Genomic DNA, 21,808 nt, shown 5'->3' on the forward strand with positions numbered 1-21,808 from the left:
ACACAGACCCCTCACATGGTTGATGCAAACAAGGGGTGGCAACCCAAAACTGTTGAGGTGGTCAATCTCTCTGCAGGGAATGGACTTTACGGTGGAACACTGCTCTAGTGCAGAACACGCCAATGCTGATGGTCTGTCCAGATTCTTCCGCCTTAGTGATAAGAACTCCCAAGAGGATGGGTAGTTCTCCCGACCTTTAAGCCGGAGGGGAAACATGTGAGACTTGGCATCTTTGGCGTGGTTTCCCCTGACTTTTTGCCTCTACCTCCAGTATTTTTGATGTTGTGCTGGATTTTGTTTTTGCTGGCTTAGATGCTTTGGGCACTTTGCCACTGTTGATCAGTGTCAAAGTGCAAGTGCTCTCTGTGTAAATTGTTATTATATTTGATTCTCCCGGTTTGGTATTTTTGATTTACTGGTAAGTCCCTAATAAAGTGCATTGAGTGTGCCAGGGTCTGTAAATCAAATGCTACTAGTGGGCCTGCAGCACTGATTGTGCCACCCACATGAGTAGCCCTGAAAAGGTATTTCAAACCTGCTACTGCAGTGTCTGTGGGCAGTTTTAAACTGCCATGTCGACCTGGCAAGTGCACCCATTTGCCAGGCCCTAACCTTCCCTTTTCTTACATGTAAGTTACCCCTATGGTAGGCCCAAGGTACTCCTCTTGGCAGGGTGCAGTGTATGTGAAAGGTAGGACATGTACTGGTGTGTATGACATGTCCTGATAGTGAAATACTGCCAATTGTGTTTTACAGTAAGGAAAGGCTAACTGTCCCATAGGATAGAATGGGAGGTACTTTGTAACATCTTATAACTTCACTGTGGGACATGGTAGAGAAATAAAGTTTAGGCTCTCTCGACTCAGAATTTAATAACACATCTTTTAGTAAAGATGGTTTTTTAAATATGTGTTTGAAAAGTCCACTTTTAGAAAGTAGGCATTCTCTTGTTTAACCAATCCATGTGCCTCTTCCTGTTTGTGTATTGACTGTCTGGTTTTTGAGTGACTGGGGCTGGGGATGTGCATTTTCTGTAGACAGCCACTGGGGGGGTGAGGTGTGCCTGGTCCCTCCTGGATAACTCAGAGCTGAGCAGAATAGACCTTGGCTGAATTTAGAGTAGTGGGAGGAGATTTCCTTGCACCTTAATAGGGTCTGTCTCCCTTGCACAATGCTGTCTCCACCCCCTGTGATCATACTGCACCAGTGAGGACAGAACTGGTTTGGACTGGGCTCAGAGACCCTTGCACAAGGAGAACAAAGACAAAATGGGGTATAAGTATTAAGCCTGGGCGGAATTCGTGGATTTGACCTGGCGGAACTCCGCAAGGTGCAAGAAAAACTCTGCCGTTCTACGCCGAGCTCCGCAAGCGGCAGAGTGCGTTAGAAAAATGCTGTTCATGCTAATTTTCAGCACCGTGTGTTTTTCCATGCTGTGAAATTATCATGAATGGCACCATGCAGTGCAAGCAGGCGCAAGTGGGCACTGCTTCCTTTCTGCTGCTCAGGTAGATTTTCTGCTTGAACAGTAGCTTTCTCAACGGGAACGGACGGCTTCTCAACGTGAGCAGTCGTGAGCATATAGGACCACTCGCATTGAGAAATCTGACTACCCGCATTGAGAAATCTCGCTGGGAGGTTGATTTTCCTCATTTGCACTCGCTAACTTGACGTTGACAAGCGCAAATGAGAAAAAATCTCACCATGAGGTGTATTTCCATCACTCATGCTCGCCAACTTGATGTTTACAAGCGCAAGCGAGGAAAAAAACTCTGCGTAGCGGAGCAGAGTTTTTCAGAACTCCATGAGCTCCACGTAAAGCAGAGTGGGGAACACGCCGCAAACTCCACGATCGGAGGGGAGTTCACCGCCGAGGCTTCATAAGGAAATATACCTTAAACCCCAGAACTTTAGATCACTTCTGGACTCAGGAGGAACCTTTGCCAAGGAGGAGAGCAGTGAGGAGGAGCACTGCCCCTTTGTTGTGTGCCCAGTGGGGTTGGCCTGCAGTTGCTGCTTCTGTCAAGGAAAGGACAAAGACTGGAACTTTGTTGATAAACCTGCTTGAAGAAGAATCTTCAAGGGTTTGTGTGTGCTGGCCTCCTGTTTTGAGGTCTCTGGGACACAAAGACTTCACCACCAGCTCCCCTGAACTCCATTGCTTGGTGTTCTTACCTGCCAGGAGGTGCTTGTTCCAGTTTTGGGCCTCTGGAGGTAGTTGTTGCTGTTGGGAGCTTGAAGAAATCTAAGAGAAGCAAGAAAAGCAATCTCCAACGCCGTCAGTGACGACGCCGCGACCTGCACCTAGGCCATGGGCACCGCTCCTGAAGTGCACAATACACTGCCAGGCCCGCACCGCAGCTCGATGTCCTTCGACGCTTGCTGATGCCTGCAGGTATCGGCCTTCCTGATGCCAGCACACGCACCTGCCACATCACCGCCAGTACCGGCATCCAGTTATCGTTGTGCCGCCGAGGGTGACTCCACGAACTAGCCGACATCAAATCATTTCACTGGAACCGACGCCTCACCGCCGACGCAACCAACTTCCCATGCCCTGGATTCGACACATCACCTTCTCGTGGACACAATGCCTCTCCTCCCCTGTGGCAGCCAGGGAGCGGGCCTCGACCTCAGCACCTACGCCTCACCTCCACAACACTGCGCATCGTTATAGACTTTATTATTCTAAGGTACTGTTTTTTTGGGGGGTCCGTGTGACTCCATGTCCAATGCTGCACACCTCACGGTCTATGCCTTACTTTAGATTTATAGCTGTTCCGATTTCTTAATAGCACCAGGTGGAGCTTTTTGTTTTCTACAAGCTTTATTTTTGTAATAACGGCTATGAAGTGCTATTTTAATACATGTATGTTGTTTTTTTGTCGTTTCAGTCTTGTTGACTTTATATAAAGATACTTTATTTTTCTAAACTGTTGTAGTGTCCATTAGTGCTGTTATCACTGTATTACTGTGTGTTTGTAGTACACATGCTTTACACATTGCCTGTGGGATAAGCCTGTCTGCTGGTGCCAAGCTACCAAGGGGGTGAGCAGGGTTTATCTAGAGTGGGTATCCCCTTTATCCTGACTAAAAGCAAGGGACCCTATTTGGATAAAGGTACCTACCTCTGTCAACTATAGACAACCCATTTCTAACAATCATTCAATAATAAAGGCCTGGTAATCGTCCATCTCAATTCAATTGACCATCCATATGCTCCCACAGTAACAATACAGCTGAGTGATCTGAACAATGTGTCAGCATATGCTTAACCTCACTTATTTTGACAGTAAAAGCACATTCTCCAAGAAAAAAAATCAATCCGAAAGTTATGTTTGTATTTTTTACTATGGAATGTGTTAACTCTTTTTTGTTTCAGCTCGTTTCCGCCAAATGTCACACAGCCCAAACTCTAGCATGAAACGCCACAGTCTTTTCCCCATTTTAGGATTATTTATTGGCCAACTTTTTTTTAGAATTATCTAGCTCTTCCTTCAATACAACATTTAAATCCCCCCAAACTTAATGAAAAAGAATATTCCAAGAGTTCCGCTGCCATCTCATAAATGGGTGAGACATCATTGTAATTTGGGCTGTAAAATCCAGCACACATGAACGGTCCTTGTGGCCCTACAGAATTTCCCGTATCCACCTGCCTGACGAATCAGTATTAAAGTCACAAACATTAATTCCCAAAATTTCCTAACCCCCACTACCACCCCTCTCAAGTTAATTATTTGGCAACCTGGTCACACTCCAAGACAGAAATTAATTTCAACCATAGTACTCCTGAATCTTTTACCCACCCATAACCCTTTCTATTCAGCTCATCCACATTGTACTGATTATTGCCACAACCAAAATGAAGACTTTATTTCCCATTTTATTCTGTGTATTTTTAATTTCTCACTTCATGCTTCCCATTCAGTGCTCGCCACATGGGAACTCTCTTATCTAGCTTTGGCATAACTATATGCCTTTTTGATTCTTGCCTTCTGGGGAATCGCACCATTGTGCATATAAAACAGTTTAAAACCTAACTCTCTCAACCTAAACCCTAGGTCCCCTACCTCATCATGCCCCTCTGCTCGCCCCCCTTATATTATCTTACTCATTGTTTCTAGAACCTCATCAATCTGCTCCACTGTCCTGAAATTATACATCTCATTCCTCCACATGATCTTTAATATCACATGGAATCCTAGTTGGACTTTGGCACCCTATCAAAACAGTTTGTCCATTCTTTGTCCAAGTTACTACTGCCTTTAAACAGTACTTTTGCATACATTAGACTGGATGATGTAGAGGAGTAGCTGGCCTGTTGGCGCTCTAGCTTATTATGCTAAACTTAAGATCCGCTGTTTTACTGAGTATGAATGAAAGTTTAACAATATTATTCTCGGTCTTTCACGACCCTGCTTATGTCTAAAGGGGTCGCAATGCATCCTCTGGGTACCCTTTTGAGGTCACACTCTTAAGGACATCATCCCTGATTTTATAACAAATGCTCCTAAATCAGCCCTTTCTGCACCTTCAGGGATATTCAATAGCCTCAAATTGTTTTGTCTGGCTCTCTAACTTCTCCAATTCCTCCAGCAGCACCTTGTTTTTCAGCTTCAAAGCATTGATCTCCATATTGGTGCTGTCTAGTCTATGCCCCAGTTCCTTGGTCTTGTATTCTAGTGCAACAATGCAGTTGGCTAAATCGTCTAGTTTAGATTCCAACACCTGGCATGTTTCTCTGATTGTGCTTTAATTTATTTCATCTATCTCACACCGTCTCTAAATCTCTTCTTGGATACCCCTCATAAATAATTCAATTGCTGACCCAGGAACCTGTTCCCTTGCTTCCTTTCTATTTGGATTGGACTGATCAAAATTTGCCAAAATGGTTGAGCAGGGAGAGCAATACTGTCAGCTTGCTCAGTATCTTTGTCTGTTTCTTGCATCTTGTGTTCCCACTTCTTCTCTTCCTGGATTCACTCTTCTTATTCATCCCATCTACTCTTCTCTTCTTCCTGGCAGATTAATCTATGTGTTTTCCTCTCAAAATTCCTGGATTTCTCCTGGTGCTATTTCTAGCTTTCTAAAGCATTTGTTCAAATTTAAGGGTCTCTGCAAATCAAGACTATCTAATGGTAAGATACTTGTGACATGGATACCCTAAAAAGGGCCCTAGGAAACTCTCTTGGGGATACTCTAGAAAACAGTCCCCGGGACACAGTGGGAAATAATCTTGGAGAAGGCTGCACTCTGGGACTCTGAGATCCAGTGTCCACTCTATTCTCCTCTGAGGTAATTTGTTCTAACCCCTTTGCCACCTCAATTACGAACACCCGGTGAACCCGGTAAACATCAGAAGTTGGGCTTTGAATGCACACATTTATATCATATGGTGATTCTTTGGAAGTGTTTGGAAAACAAATTATTACTCATTGTGAGCCTATGAATAGTCCTCCTTGTATTCAATAAATGGGTAATATTAGTACAAACCAATTCTTGGGTAACAAAATCTATTTACATAAAAAATATATGGTATATATCACTTACAGGTGTTCGTAGGAGCGAGTTGTGATGGCATAGTACTTGTGAAGGTGGTGTAGCAAAATGCATGTACATAATGAAAGATAAACAAACAAATGCTTGTTAATAAATAATGCACACTAAATTGACATTGTCATGCAGGCAATTCAATGTTATGCCCATTTATGATCGGATTTAATCAAGCACTGGATTCTGTGGGAGTCAACATTTTAACCTGTATAATAATAATATTGAAGTGGGTTTTAATCAGGAAAGAGAAAATGGATACACCCTAAATCAGTGGTTCGAAAACAATTGAGAACCATGACCCACTTTTTAGAATGACAAACCTTCTGGACCCACCTACCTTTAATGGACATGAGGAGGGGTGAATTTTGAATGGCACTACAGTATCATGTGGTAGCGTGGTAGCCCATTGTCATTTACAGAAAGCACATTTTCCAGTAAAATGACCACTTACTTTGCATCAACATACAGTTTTACTGATAAAACTATATTGCACGCAAATGAAATTGTGTTTCTGTGAATATTTAACATTTGTGCATTACCAAGTAAAAGTGTCATAATTAGCTTTGATCCTATTAAAATCTGTTTCCACAACACATCCAAATTTAAAAGAAAACGTGCCTTACTTGTGCTTTCCTTACTGGTTAATACATGCAGTTCATTTACAGGTATTTACACTTTGTTGAGTGTTGCAAAAAAGAAAACATGCTACACACTTTCCTTTCACATTCCCTCTACTTCAGTAAGATTGTCACTTTATACTTTAAAAACTTGTCTCACTTTGCAGTCAGAGTAGGAAAAGTAAACACCAATCTTCTGTTAAGAGAATAAGCAGTAATTTGCCAGAAGACAGCTGACATTTGACCTCTGTCTTTGAAGCACCATCAAATGTGACAAGATAAACACAGAATTTAAAGGAATCTTTAGTTATTGCTCAGATGTTCCCCAGCCACCAAAACTCGGCTCACAGCCCATCAGTGGGGTGTGATCGACAGTTTGGGAAATGCAGCCCTAAATGATCAAAGAAATTATAAAAGCAATGCGTGGTGAGTGCTGTGTCTCTAGATGTCTCTAGATACTGGACACAAACAATAAATGTATTCTGTGTTTGCCTCTTACAGTAAAGAGGCATGTTAAGGAAAGAGGACCTATGCGTACTAAGTTATCAAGTGAAAGCAGGATCAGTAGGATACTCTCCTTTATGGTAGGACCAAAATAATCATGTCCTGTGAAATAAAAAAGCAACAAAATCAATTAATGAAAAAATAAACAAATTTATGACAGCAGTAACAAGCAGAAGGTACTCACCAACTGATATGTTGTCATGTGCAGGTATTAGGCCCGGTTAAGAAATCACCATTTTACATGTACACTTTCTTAAGTTGCCTTCTCTCCCTAAACACGATTGCATTTGACACACATTCATTTGCGTGCACATATGGGATAACATTCTCTGAACTCAGTTTACTTGCAAAACCACTTCATAGATACTAGGTATCAAGACAGCATAAACATTCTGTCCAAGGGCAAAGTTCAGCACTCAAGATGTTATTTGTTTTTTTCTGCTCAACGATTGAACTATCATAATAGAATAAACAATAGCTGCATGACTGAGGCTTCGGCATGGCATCATGGAGGATGTCATTATATGTATGACATCAAGCTTTTGTTTATTCAAAGGACCATTTCGCTGACACTGAAAGGTTGGTCCATGGCAAACTTCCAGCTCACCTGATTCCTGTCACCACATTCGAGGGATGCTGTCCAACTCTACACCAAGAGGGGTAGATCACTGACACTTACCCACAGGTAACGGGGAATTAGACCTCTTTCATAGAGATTCAGCGGATCTACTCACCTTAGACACGATAGGGTAGAATGCATCAGGTAGTAGTACACTGTATTACAGTACTTGTGTGCAAGCATATAGTTTTCTGTAATCTGCAAAATGGTTGATTGCTCATCTTGACTGTGAGCTAGCAGGTCAACATATTCTGACAGGTGCTCAGAATCACTCTAGCACCAGTTCAATGTCTATGTTGTCTAACAAATAACAAATAAAAAGTTTTACTTGAGAAAGTACAAGCCATACGACAATGTAAGTATCAAGGTCAAAGCACCTCCACAATACTCTTTTAGTATAAAAAAGGATAATTAAGATCCCATTCACATACTCTATATAACCACCAACCAACCCAACATTTCCTGCAACCTTCTTCTCTGTCAGGGCCTGTTTCATCTATTGATCCGTCATGAAATCTGTAACTATATTATCCCTATCATTGGACCTTGGAGCCCTCCACCCCCTATCCTAATACATCTCCTTCAACTCATCTAGGGACAGAAGTCTCAGAATTGTTTCTTGCCATTTTCCATCTTCCATCATTTGCATGTTGTTTGTGAAAAGGGTTGGATTTATTTAGCGGTATTAGCACTTATTAGAAGTGATTCTGGATTCTAGTGCCCTTTATTGCTTGCCACGAATTGAGGAAACATTTTAGTAATACTAGGACAACCAGAGGCTGCTGCATGCTGTTGAAATCTGAGTTGCATATCACAGAAGTCATGGAGTCACAGAGCTTAACCCTACTATTGGACGTAAAAATGATCACCAGGAGTCCTACTTTAGGCACTGTCTCAGAGAATAATAAAGTTGAACTGTCCAAAGCTTCGTTGCGTAGGTGCTGTGCAGGTAGACACTTAAAAGGCATCACGCAGCAGTCAATGAATCACTCTACAGACAGTATACTTTTGTTTATAAAAAAGAAGTATGTTATTACTACTCACACAACTAGAAAGTCTGAGCATACTCAACAGAAGGCATTTCTCACAAATACTAATGGGAGTAATTCCCATAATATCCTCAGGGATAGTCTATGGTGGTAAAGCACATTGGCCATTTCCATAAAAAGAGCAATGTCTGGGGCCCATGGAAAGCTCCTGTTTCTCAATTCACTCACAGTCACTAACTAGTCCCTATACTTCACTCTTGCGTTCCTTGTTTGGGTTGTACATCATGGTACATGTCTCTCCAGCCAAGTTTGTATACTTCTTTGGGAACAGGGCATTTTGCTTCCAGCTGGAACATACCACCCTAATGGTGTGAATCTGGGATAGACCATTAAGCAGAAGTTATGCTATCCTTGCCCCAGCTCAGCCAAAGTGTTTGCTCACTTCGCACACCAATCAGGTCATTAGTGAAAGAGCCAGCACCAATGCAAAAAAGGCTGCATCAGAGTTTGGTCGCTCATGGCTCTGGTGTTATTAGAGATTGGGTTCTTCTTCGAGCCCAGTCACAACATTATACCCAAATAGGATAGGTGCCAACCTCATGCATTGGTAATGTCCTCATGCTAATGCCTCCACAACCCCACCTAATCAATTGGTCAGCTCTATCCTTAAAGTAAAATCCAAATATATGGAGTCTCCAATTCAGATATCTGTAGACTAGTGGGAGTTAGCCCCTCCAAAAAACAAAAGGCGAGGAAACGGAGGGGGAACTCCATAAACTTAAATGATTCATTGTCTCCTTTGCTAAACACTCTTGAATATTGCCTAATACAAATATCTCTGGAATGTCTGAAAATGCCCTCCAATTCTATTCAGCTGCATGGGCTATTTCTGACCCTCTATCTTAGATAGCACTTAGATTCTGTAAAATACAAGCTGAGAGCCAGTGTGGTCAGGCCACACGCTACACACACTTCATTTGCTTCCATTTCTATCTCATGCGTGCATCTATTTTGTTAGGGTCGGCCTTACCTCCATTGGGAGCCCTTGATATTATACACAGCGTTCAGAATCATACTTTTCTATGAATATTAAAATTGTCTTGGACGCAAAACACACAATTCTTGTATTCATGGTTGCTCTGGCAAGATTAAAATGGAAACATAAAGCAGATGGCTAAGGGACACAATCTTTTGTCCATCCTAATTTGTCAACATATTTCCTTTAATCCTTTAAGCCAGTTGGGGTCAGCAGTCTTCATCAGGACCATCAGACCCAAATCAGGTCACCCTACTTAACTTTTTGAATCTCGTTTGTGTAGGAGAAAGACATATAAACATATAACACATAATTGTTATTCTATTCTATCAATTGATCAGTGGTGATTCCTGTAGAAACACATATAAAAGAAAGAAATCATTAATTAGACTAACACATTAGTACATTGAATATCTTGTGCATGCAAAAAATACCAGTGATACACTGCAAGCTGGATAAAGAAGTAATGCACTTCAGTGTGAAAGTAACCCTATACAAGGACACAATTGTGGCTGAACTATGCTAGTGGGAACACACCCGCTGTATCTAAGCAATTCACCTCATGACAGGGAAGAACTAAGCACATCCTTGTAGTTAAACACAGAGGGCCCAATTCACAAAGGTAACGTTAGACCTGAAGTCTATCTTTAGACCTGAAGTCAAGTTTAGATCTAAAGTTTAACTTTAGACCTACAGTCTAATTTTAGGCCTGAATTCTAACTTTAGTCCTGAAGTCTAACTTAAGACCTAAAGTCTAAGTTTAGACCTGAACTCTAAGTTTAGACCTAAAGTCTAACTTTAGACCTGAAGTCTAATTCTAGACCTAAAATATAAGTTTAGAACTGAAAGTTAGACTTCAGGTATAAACTTGGACTTTAGGTCTAGAGATAGACTTTGGATCTAAATTTAGATTTCAGGTCTTAAATTAGACTTTGGGTTTAAACTTAGACTTCAGGTATAACTTATGGCCTGATTCACAAAGGTAAACTTAGAACTAAAGTCTAAGGGCCCGATTCACAGAACTAACTTAAGACAAAATCCTAAACTTACTACCATTTTGGTATTCACAGAAGGCACTTACTCATTTTGGTATTCACAGAAGGCACTTACTCATTTCGGTATTCACAGAAGTTAGGAGTCCTAACTTTAGGACTCCTAAATGCCTTCTGTGAATACCGAAAGTCTTAAAATTAGGATTTTTCTCAGTTTAGTAGTAGTATAGTTAGGACTCCTAACTTTAGGACTCCTAAATGCCTTCTGTGAATACCGAAAGTCTTAAAATTAGGATTTTTCTCAATTTAGTAGTCCTAAGTTTAGGACTCCTAACTTTAGGACTCCTAAATGTCTTAAAAGTAGTCCTAAATTTAGACTTAGGACTGCTAAATTGAGAAAACCCTGGGACATATTTACAAGACCCTATCGCTACAGGAACGTCACTTTAAAAGACGTTTCTGTGGTGGTACGGGCTTTGCCTTATTTACAAGGCAGTGTTAAGCCACTTAACGTGGCTTAACGCTGCCTTGAAAATAAAACACCCTTTCACACTGTACTTAGCGTGAACAGGGTGGGCAATGGGTGTTGCAGTGGGCATTCCACCACAGAACCCATTGATTTTGATGCTGCCCCCTATTTACAAGGGTGGCGTAAATAGAAGGCAGCACCAAAATTAAGACCAAAAATATGCTGGTCTTAACATGGCGAAACGAGAAGAAATGCTTTATTTCTCCTTGTTTTTGCAGTTTCTATGTGTGCTGCATTGTGCAGCACACTAGAAACAGCAAAACGCCATGCATGATTGTTTAAGTGCAGGAAGGTCTCCCTTCCTGCCCATAAACAATCATTTTAAAAATGACGAGTTGCAACTTCTATGTGTGCTGCACAAAGCCAAGAAGTCTAATGCTGCGCTGTGTCACTTCTTTGTAAATATGCCCCTCTGTCCTCAAGTGGGACAGGAGGGCATAGTGTGTTACTTCGGAGACATGTGGCATGTCTCACACCAATGCGCACATCCAAAAGGTGGGTTTAATAGCCGCATTAAAAGGCCTCTCCCTGAATACTGGTCTGTATAACATGGGTATTTTGTTGCAGTGTCAATATAATTGGTCCCAGTAATTGGCCAGAGTAAATATAATATGAATATTCTAATGTAGATATAAAATATGCAGGCAGTATTCTATCTAGAAAGCAAGCCTTCTGGTCTCATAAACTGCTTTTCTATTGTTTCTAATTCAAGTATGTAGCATCATGTTAATGTCCATTCTTTTAGGACCAGGTGCTTTTTTACAAGGGTAGTGGGAATATGCTGCTCATATGTAAACTATCCAAAATGTTGAAGGAGAACAGCGTATTCAACAGAGCTTGAATATACATATGAAAAGGCCAAAAAGTTATGTAATTCTGTAATGCAGAGTTAATATTTCAGCAAATTTAGCTGATTTTGTGGGATATCATTATTAAGGCCCTGTATTTGCATAACTAATTTGTAAATCCATCTCTGCTCTCTATGTAACAGTTCATTTTTGGCGCATTAGTTATCAAAGGTTTGCCAATCTCCACCCAGTGCAGGCCTTATCTGTAGGGCCAGATTCTAAAATGTTGTTCATTTGTGTCAACTTGTGTCATAATTTTTTCATGCAAAACACCAGATGTAACAAACCACGACATGACTTAAGAGAGGTATTTTTGAAAATGGGCCCTCTTGGTCGGGTCTACTGAAAGAGATCAGGTGCAGGTAGCACCATTGTGCTGTAGGACTGTTCCTTCATTAGTGCTGGGTATTAATGATACGACGTACCATTAGGCATCATTGAGGGAGGTGGTGGGTGACTGGAAACTCTCCAGTTAAAACACCCCCGACTCATATCTGGGTTACTCGCCACTGTGTTTAATTGGTATGTCACTGGCTCCCGAGAAAGGACATTGCCTATGCTGTTGGGACACCATGTTGCCACAGCAGGAGCTGGTGATCACTGTACCACATACACGATACACTGAGTCACACAAAAAAGATGAAGAAAAGAAGGGTAAACTTCATGACTCTCATGCTTGGGCCATCTAAGACGCAAGTCAGAGCAGTGCCACAATGAAAAGCCTTACTTGATAATTACTAATACTATTGAAGAATTAAGTTACCTACCATGAAATTATTCACTGCACGTTTGGCATCAATGTTTCAGAAACGCTTGTTCAAACTTCCTTTGCTCTCCGTGACATCTATAAAACCCAGTCGTTCTAATGCTGAATTTGTAAATTTTTTCACCCTGGGCCCGATTTACAAATGTAAACTTGTACTTTTGTGTAACTTTACTACTTTTCGGTATTCACAAAGGTAAACTTAGATCAAAAGTCTAACTTTCCTACTTTTCGGTATTCACAAAGGTAAACTTAGATCAAAAGTCTAACTTTCCTACTTTTCGGTATTCACAAGGGTAAACTTAGATTAAAACTCTAACTTTCCTATTCTTTAGTATTCACAAAGGTAAACTTAGATCAAAAGTCTAACTTTCCTAATTTTCGGTATTCACAAAGGTAAACTTAGATCAAAACTCTAACTTTCCTATCTTTTGGTATTCACATAGGTAAACTTAGACCAAAAGTCTAACTTTCCTATCTTTTGGTATTCACATAGGTAAACTTAGACCAAAAGTCTAACTTTACTAGTAGTAACTTACCTTTGTGAATACCGAAAAGTAATAAAGTTAGACTTTTGGTCTAAGTTTACCTATGTGAATACCGAAAAGCAGTAAAGGTACACAAAAGTGTACGTTTACCTTTGTGAATCAAATTCATTGTGTTCACAGTTTTTTCTATGAAGTGGAGATGGAAGGAAAAACAAAAGTTGACCCTGGATAATAATGACCATTACTGCATGAACATTGACTTGGAATGGTGTCATATTATTTTTTTGACCACTGAGACAGCGTATTATACTAATGGCTTGCTATATGAGGATGATTACATAGGTGAGATGAAAGAAGGATCTTAAGGAAAAGTACAGAGACGTATAGCTATGATCACATCAAGGCTATTATTTTATTTGTATGTATTTAATACCCATCCGAAGTGTTTTATGTCACTGATAGCTGTTTCTATGTGGTAGAGAAAATATGGCACCAAAGTATATTATCATATGAGCGTGCCAGGATGATCGCCTCCTCCCTGGGTTCTGAGGGACATTCCACAGGAATCTGAGTTCTGTAAAGTGTTTTGAACAATCTGAACAGATGTAATGCATTTAGCCCTACATTTATTTTTGAGTGTACTAATTAAGTAATACTACACTCTGCTCTGGGCATTAATATTAGTTAATGTTCTTTGCTGAGAGTGGTAACAGCTGTGTATTGACCAACTTACTATTGCTGGCCGAAGATAAAGGCGAGGGGCCATAATGAGGAGACAAGAGAGAGTTTTCACTATTTGACAACATCTGGGCAATAATTATATTAGCACGCCTTGCCAAAATCTCACCAATTACATGTACACAGAGAAGTGTATTGCCCCTACATGCCAGCCTGAGGTCCCTGCACCACACTCTTACTGACCATAGAAAGCAGTAAACAGCAGAAGCTAAGATATTTCCCAGCATATAGATTATAATGCTTGAACTCATTCGATTTTAAAACAAGAATCTGCAATGCAATTGGTCTCGCATTTGGGAGAGTTTACGCTATTGGCATTGTAAATGACAATGGTTTTTATTTATCTGTTTTGATAATTAACACATATATAAGTGGCATTGTCATTTACAATGCCAATAGCTCAAACTCTTGTAAATTCGAGACCTATTTAATTTCAAAGAAGTGGCCGCCATTGTCCCTGGCTGCTTGGAAAGTGAAAGCGTGAAGGCGTGCTGAATGTTGCAGGAAAGCATGTCGTGCCTGCAGTAGGAGAAACTCATTAAAGAAAATAGTGCTTACAGACTAAATAAGACACACCGTGTAACATGAGAAGTAAAAGGGCCAGACCTCATGGGATGTTACTAACAAAGACAAGGCGGAACTAAGGATGGGCTAAGAAGCCTATTAACGAATCAGAAGCCAGCATTTACAAAGGACAATGACACAAGCCAATGACAAATATGGGCAGAGAGTGGGTGGGGTTTCAGGTTCATATTCAAATACAGCATGCCTCGCAGCGCAGCACATGTGCGCTGCCCAGGCTCAACCTAACAATCTATGGCCTTATTTAGAGTTTCATTGAAGGGATACTAAGCCACAAACAAGGCAAATCCCATCTGCTTTATTACAGGTGCATCATAGCCTATGGCACCTGTAATAAAGAGGATGTGATGCCTTCCACATTTGTGACAGTGTGTCAGCTACCAATTGCTACATCAGGCTTATGGGACTGATTTAGAGGTTGACAGACAGAACAAAGGCCGTCATGGTGGCTGAGGACTTCATGTGTGCTACCCTGCCTTTACTCCTGCCACACAATTAAGAGTTCATCGCTTCAAGGTGAACCCTGTGGGTTTATGGGAACTACAGTCCTGGAGGTTCATAAAAAGACACTAAAAAGCTTGGTGTGCTTCTGTCATTAGTGATTTGTACCTACACCAACGTTTTAAAGTTTTTACTTCTCTAAAAGCAAACTCCCACAGCAGGAGGTTCTTTTTTGAAAAGTGAAAACTAATGGTCCTATTAGCATGGGAGTTTTTCTCCCGTCCTGTGGGGCTAATACATTATATTATTGTTACTGTCCCTCTGTGACTGCTGACAGTATAAAAATGCCATTCAGTCTAAAGGGTGTGACGGCCATATGGGTAAACTTCAATGGCCCCTTGGAGGAAGGTTTAAGCCACCGAAAGAGTACATTTTACTTCATCAGCTTAACTCTGGCATGCCCGCCCAACTCAAAGTGTGGGGGTCGGATCGAAAGTTAGGGGGCAGAGTACTCAATCGCCGTCGTGACAGAGTACCCTGTACGACAAACTCTAAATCGTCCCCTATATCTCTTTGTTTTCTCACCCTGAATTGGTAAACGACTCATACTCTTCAGAAGAGCCGCGCGCCAGCGGCTTCAGTGTGCTCAGGGAAGCCGCAGTTACTGCCTACATTCTGCTGATGAAATTCACATTTAAGCTTCAAATGCCGAGGAGTTCCTACAAGAACATCCTTGTGGGAAAATTACGGATCTATCACTGTCCACACCAGGGTCAGCCTGGGCTGCCGGCTGCTTAAGGTCATCAAACTTAAACCTTCCTGAGGGGTTTGTTTCCCTTTCACTTGATTCCTCAATTTGTCATTCTTGAACAAGGCTTTTTCACTCCCGATTCTATCATCTCTGCCCTTTTCAGCGCGGCCTCCTGTTTAACCCTTGCCTCCCCTGCACCCGAAGACTCTGCTGCACACCCTGTACTGGGTCACGACAGCATTCTACACAAAGGAGGTAGAATTCTCTTTTTTTCTTCTTCTCAGAAAAGGTTATAGAGAGACTAGGGCCTCGTCCATTGCCAACCTGACACGTGGGTTCAAATATATATTATAGATGTGGGCTTGTGAGCACAGCACTGTATGAGTCACGAGCTCCACAAAGCTATAATTGCGGCCCTTTGTTAGAAAGAGCTGTAACAAAAGCACAACATTCCGTGAAAGCGGATTTTTTCCCTTTTTATTGTCACTCTGTAATTGGTCTATGCTGTGAACTGTGTAAATTGTTTCCACAGCTATGCCGGCCGGTCGTTGCTGCATCTACCCTTTAAATGCTGCGTTCTGTGTCAACTGCGATGACTGTGACCGATGGCTTTATTTGGAATGCTGTGTACGAGTGGTTGTGGAGGCGCGGGGAAGGGCCAGAGTTTCTGTTTAGCTTCACAAAGGCCTCCGATTCGCATTTTTTTCGATTGTTCCTCCTTCCTTGATGAATTTGAGAGGCTGAAGCCAAAATGTACTTATTCGAAGAAGCTAGGATCAACAGTCCTGAAGTAATGAATCCTTACAAACATGTACATTGTACTGTGAACTATTCCATCGCTCAGTCTACCAGCCATTTTGTAGCTGGATTTGTTAATGCTGTAGTGTCCGTGCCTGGACACGTTCTAGTGTTCTAGTCCTATGTCATACACTGTACACCCACCCACCACCGACGTCACTGGGTCAGGTGACGCGGTTAATAAAAGGGCCGAGCGCACGTGCTCGTGGCCATTCCCACTACCCCTAACTATGTGTCAGGTGTCAGTCCTTTCACCCAGCATGAGGGCCTAGTGCCCAACATTACAAATGCATCAAAGTCATTTGTTGCGTCATGTACTACATCATTTGCTGCGGTATTTGGCCGACTACGTGATCTTAAATTGCATTTGCTCTGTTTCATCAAGTTCGCCTATATGCAAGCAGTTAAATTCCTTTGTACCAACTTCCACAACGAAACCTCACTTCAGGTCTTCAACTGTGAAAGTCAATCCCTGTGTACTATCCCTAATGGTTATAGCTTGCATTATTTGCCCTCTTTCGTGGACTGCTTTTTTCCCACTTACGCATGAGGAGTCATTGTCTATTAATACATACAGTACAGTGTGTATATGTGCAGTTTCTTTTTTTTTTTTTGCATCTTTTATATAGCGCGAACTCCACCCGAAGGTATTGGGGCGCTGTAGATGAGCACCGTATTTACATTACACATTTAGGCACGGGGAGATTAAGTGGTTTGCCCAGAATCACAGGATGTGGACGCGATCCCGAGGCTCGAACCCTGGTTTCCAGCACCAAAGTCGGCAGTCTAGCCGAGGGACCACATCCTCTCCACATCCTCTTCTTTAAAATAGCTGTAGAGCATGAGGATACAGGGGGTAAGGAATAACATAGATTTTTCAGCCCTGTTTCAGGAAGCTTTGCACTATACTGTAGAAGTGGGCAGCCCGGCAATTTAATAGCGAATGCTGAACAGTGCCCGAACCAAGGCGAGCCATGACACGAGCATGGCCATCAACATACTCGGCATGCAAATCGTGCAATAAACATCAAGCATGGTGACACGCTGTTTCTATTTTTCATTTTATCTTAACTCCATGCTAATGCATATCATATATAATCATTGCAAGTGCCATTTTAAATTTAGATGTACTATAATTTACTGTAATTAGTGATTCTTCTTGTGTTCACCTTATGGTAGCCATAGTCGATGTAGGCCTCAGTTTGGAAATTCATGCTTACATCGAAACTGTACTTTTTTTGGCTGTTAATGTGCAATCTCACTCATGCACATTTCAGGAGCCAAACTGACTGCAATAGTTGAATAATGTTTGTTTCAGTTATTTTAAATTGTGCCAGAAGGTGTTGTTGATAATGTAACCATATTATTTTAATTGATTTCACGCACCTGTGTCCAGGGCATTCTGATCATCAGGTTTCAGGTTTTATGAGATATTGTCTAAAGGCCCCACAAACTGTACTCTATCTGAGAAGAACGCATACAACTTATCATTCAATGTTAGATTTTGATTGGCTCCTGTCTCTTGATAACTGCAGGCAGTGGTATTTTCCTTTTAAAAAGTGTGTGTTTAACAATGTTTTGCTGAGTTAGAGTCACCCAGATTGTTGCTGTCCATCTCTGAATGCAGATGCCTCTCTTGAGACCCTATGCTTATTTTATTGCTACTCCCAGAGTTAAACTTTCAGGCACATCTATTCTCCTTTGGCTCATTAAACCTTCATTTGGTTCTGTCTCAGAGGTTCATTGCTGACACTTGCTGCTAACACCTCCCTGACCTCACTTGAAACCATATTTTAGCATTAGGGAGTTTCCCTTCAGGGGAACCGAATCTTTCATGATTTGCCTATAATAATCCTTGAATAACTTGGCTTTGTATTTGCTATTTTCTCTTGCTTTGGATGGTACTGAATTATGCTGGAACCAGGTGATTGTTGATTTATGACTAATGACTTTCCTAATCTGTTATTGAACCTTTATAGTTTAAAAATCTATTACTCTCTATTATCCTTGTTGGGAAAAGTATGCTTCACTGCTGGTAATATGCTATTGAACTGTTGATTTTATGCCTCCATTTGAGACAATCAACTCGTTTGGATAAAAGTTTCAATGAAATTCACAAATGAGGCTCAAGATTATTTTGTGACTTGTGTCTCAGTAAATTCATCTAATGCCAAGTGATCCACAGAATTATTTTAAGATGTGCACATGCCCCACTTGGTGAAGTTTGACCTACTCACATTTGACAAAGCAGGTTTGTGTCTGTGGGAGGGGTCTGCCTGAATCTCAGAGCATTTCTGTTGGAAATGGTATTCCTGGTTGCCTGAGAAATGCGTCCAGGCCAGGTAAGAACAAAATTCTTGTCAGGGGAAGCTAGATACACACTAAAAGATAACCCGTGGTCACCCTCTAGTAGCTTGGCACACAGTAGTCAGGCTTATCTAAAAAGGCAATGTGTGAAGTATTTATGTAACACACACACACAAGTAACACAATAAATACACCACAAAATGACTCCACACAGGTTTAGAAAAACAGAGAAAATTATTCTGAGCACAATGAAACCAAAACAACAACAATCCAATCAGGAAAATTCCAGATATGAATTTCTAAAGACTAAATAAAAAATAGTGCTTAGAAGTCACTAGCAATCAAAAGGTTACCTGAGGTCGCAAGGGAGCAGTGCAAATTCAAAATTGAGACCAACCACGATCAACAGCAGGCCGACCACTGAAGAAATACCTTGAATGGAGCTTTTGTCAATGTTGAGAATCTACTGTGTTGTCCTTGATCTGCGCAAATGGGGCCCAGTATCGATTTCCATTGAAATGAATGCAATGCATCATCATCAAACCGCACAGAGAGTGATCGTCAAGCAGTGCAGGCTGTGTGTAACCACTGTTGTCTTGCTGCCTCTGCATCGGCATCGAAGAGCGATGTGGTGGAATTTCTCATGCAGTTGATGCAATGCAACAGGTTTTGATTAAAACAGCTGAGGAACCCACTACTGAGGCCCAGAGCTTGGAGAGGTAGGACTCACAGGAGGCAGAGTCCAGCAGTCCCAGCAGAATTGTAGGAAGTTTTCTGTGTCCCTGATACTTCAGAAAACAGGAGGCAAGCCTGAAGGACCTTGGAGATCAGCAGAGTCAGGAATCACCAGGCAGCAGGGCAACAAGCTGATAAAAAGTCCTTCAGGGGAAACAGCCTAGTTGAGCCCTTTAAGTAGCACAGCAGTCCTTCTGACAGAGGTTCAGTTCAAGATCAGAAGTGTCTGATTTTAGAGGGCCAGAGACCCATTACTTATACCCAAAAGCATCTTTGATGTTGGAGGTGACTTCAAAGGAATTCTCTGAAGTGCACAAGGATCCATATTAAGCCAGTCCCGTCAGCCAGGCAAACCCTGTTTTTTTTCTTCCAAGGAATGTTTGTGGAGGCAGACTTCCTGGGATAGACTGTTCCTGTTGCTGATGTCACCTGCTGGCAGCTGCAGCAACCAAGCCGCAGTCCCAGCCGAACCGCTGAGACTTGAGACCCTGGAGCCAATGCCCGAGGGGCCCTGGGTGCTGGTACGATCAGTGCCTCCTGACCCAAGTCACCAGCCCTCCATGGTGAGTCGCAGGCTTCCAGGAGTGTGGCACCCATGGCAGTGCAAGTGCGGCAGCAGTAGTCAGCTGCCTCCAAGAGGGAGCTGCAGGAAGTCGCCAAGGCAGCCCGGATAGGTCTGGGCACAGCCTGTGGCATGCCTGGTAAGCGTCGCTCGTCACTGCCGCACCCCATCTGGTCACTGCCATCTTGTCACTGCCATCTGCCAGAGAGGTTATTACGACCAAGGAACACAGACAGGCAGCGGGCATAGATAGTGGCATAAGGAGCCACAAGGACTCACACACAGGTGGGGCAGGGGTAGGGGCAAGGCAGAGTAGCGTTCAGTGGTGCTACCTGCAGCTATTCCAGTACAACCTTTGATCCAAACCCCGGCCTGCCACTGGCCCACATCAAACCAGGAGTGTTGCGAGCATCTGGCCGGCTGCCACCCAACCAAGGGGACTCTCCCATACTATTGGGCTACAAGAGGGTGGGTTCATCCACTGCCCCCGCTGCATAAGAGCGAGAGTGAGAGGGGACGGCATACACACTGCCCCCCCTATCATCTACTTGGTCGGAAGTAACTGGAGCAGTGGAGCTTCAGTCTAGGCCACAAAGGCCACCAAGGCGAGCTCGTGCCCCCCTCTACCTCATTTCCAGAGGCTAAGAACCCGACCCACTTGGTCAATTGAGCGCGAACAGTGAGGCGGTGCCCAAGGGAGGGACCGACCAAACAACTGGTCAATTGAGAAGGCAGCACTCCACCAAAGGCCCAGGACCAGCTGCTCATCGTCTTCAACTGAGGAGTCAACAAAGCAAGCCAACCAACTATCGCATTGGGGAGTAGACCACCCAGGCCGCAATGAGCAGGCACTGAATACCCAATGAGGTCCGGAAGAACAAGGGTGCCTCTACCCCAAAGGCCGGAGGGGACAAAAGGGAAGTTATGATCTACTGCCCAACCTAGCTCACAAGCATCACTAATCGCAATCAAGTCACAATCAAAGGACACGCTGAGGACAAGCACGGAGGGAGCTGTATATAAACAAACAGAATCCTTAACCCAGCCAAAAATGTATACCAAATTTAGCTTTTTGAAGGATGCAGGTTCCACCCTCTTCTCAAGCAATGCTGCTCTCAAAGGGCTGCAGAACCCTCTTCAGCCCCTACAGAAGTATCCACAAACACCAGCACCAAGAGACGGGCAGTCAGCACAATAGAGACCTCACATCTTCCCCTCTTCAGCCCCTAGAACTACAGCTACAGCAGTCTCCGTATGCTCCACAGCACCAAGAGACGGGCAATCAGTACAACAGGGACCTCACATGCACTCTCTCTCAATCAATTTATCATAACCACTATGATACCAACCATCACGGACCAAATCACTTCACAATTTGGGCACAAAGACTTTTCGATCCCAGGCAACAACCAAGCAGCAAAAAAAAAGATGATGGCTTAATCTACAGCATCCTCACCAGCATGCTCCTCAGCCGATGTGCCCTCACTGCTATCAACCCAGCCCAACGACGGCACCCTCAGGGGGCAAAAACCAGGAGAGACTCCGGGAATGTGCAATCCCAAAGAAGTCCTAAACATTGAGGGAAGGACCCAGAAACAGAAGCACCAACGAGAACGTCAACCAAATGAGACCCTCACCTTAATCCAAAATGTCAGTATGACCGGCTCAGTCTCTGTGATCCAGACTGCAGAAGATAACACTTTCACACCATCTTTGGCCCAATCTCCCTCTTGCGACAACCTACGCCTCCCTAGCTCGGGCCACCCAGAACATCAAGAGGAGGGGCTGGGTGCTCTCTCATATCTGGACAAGCAAGAATGGGAAGATATGCTGGCCTCCTACCCTCAGGACCCGCCGCAAATGGCCTCCCCTGTAAATGGGTCCAGAGGAAACAGAGCAGGACCTGACCTGGACACCACAGGGGGGACCAACTCTGGCAGGGACATAAAGTAA

Source organism: Triturus cristatus, chromosome 6 (assembly GCF_964204655.1).
Source record: "Triturus cristatus chromosome 6, aTriCri1.1, whole genome shotgun sequence".
Classification (NCBI taxonomy): Eukaryota; Metazoa; Chordata; class Amphibia; order Caudata; family Salamandridae; genus Triturus; species Triturus cristatus.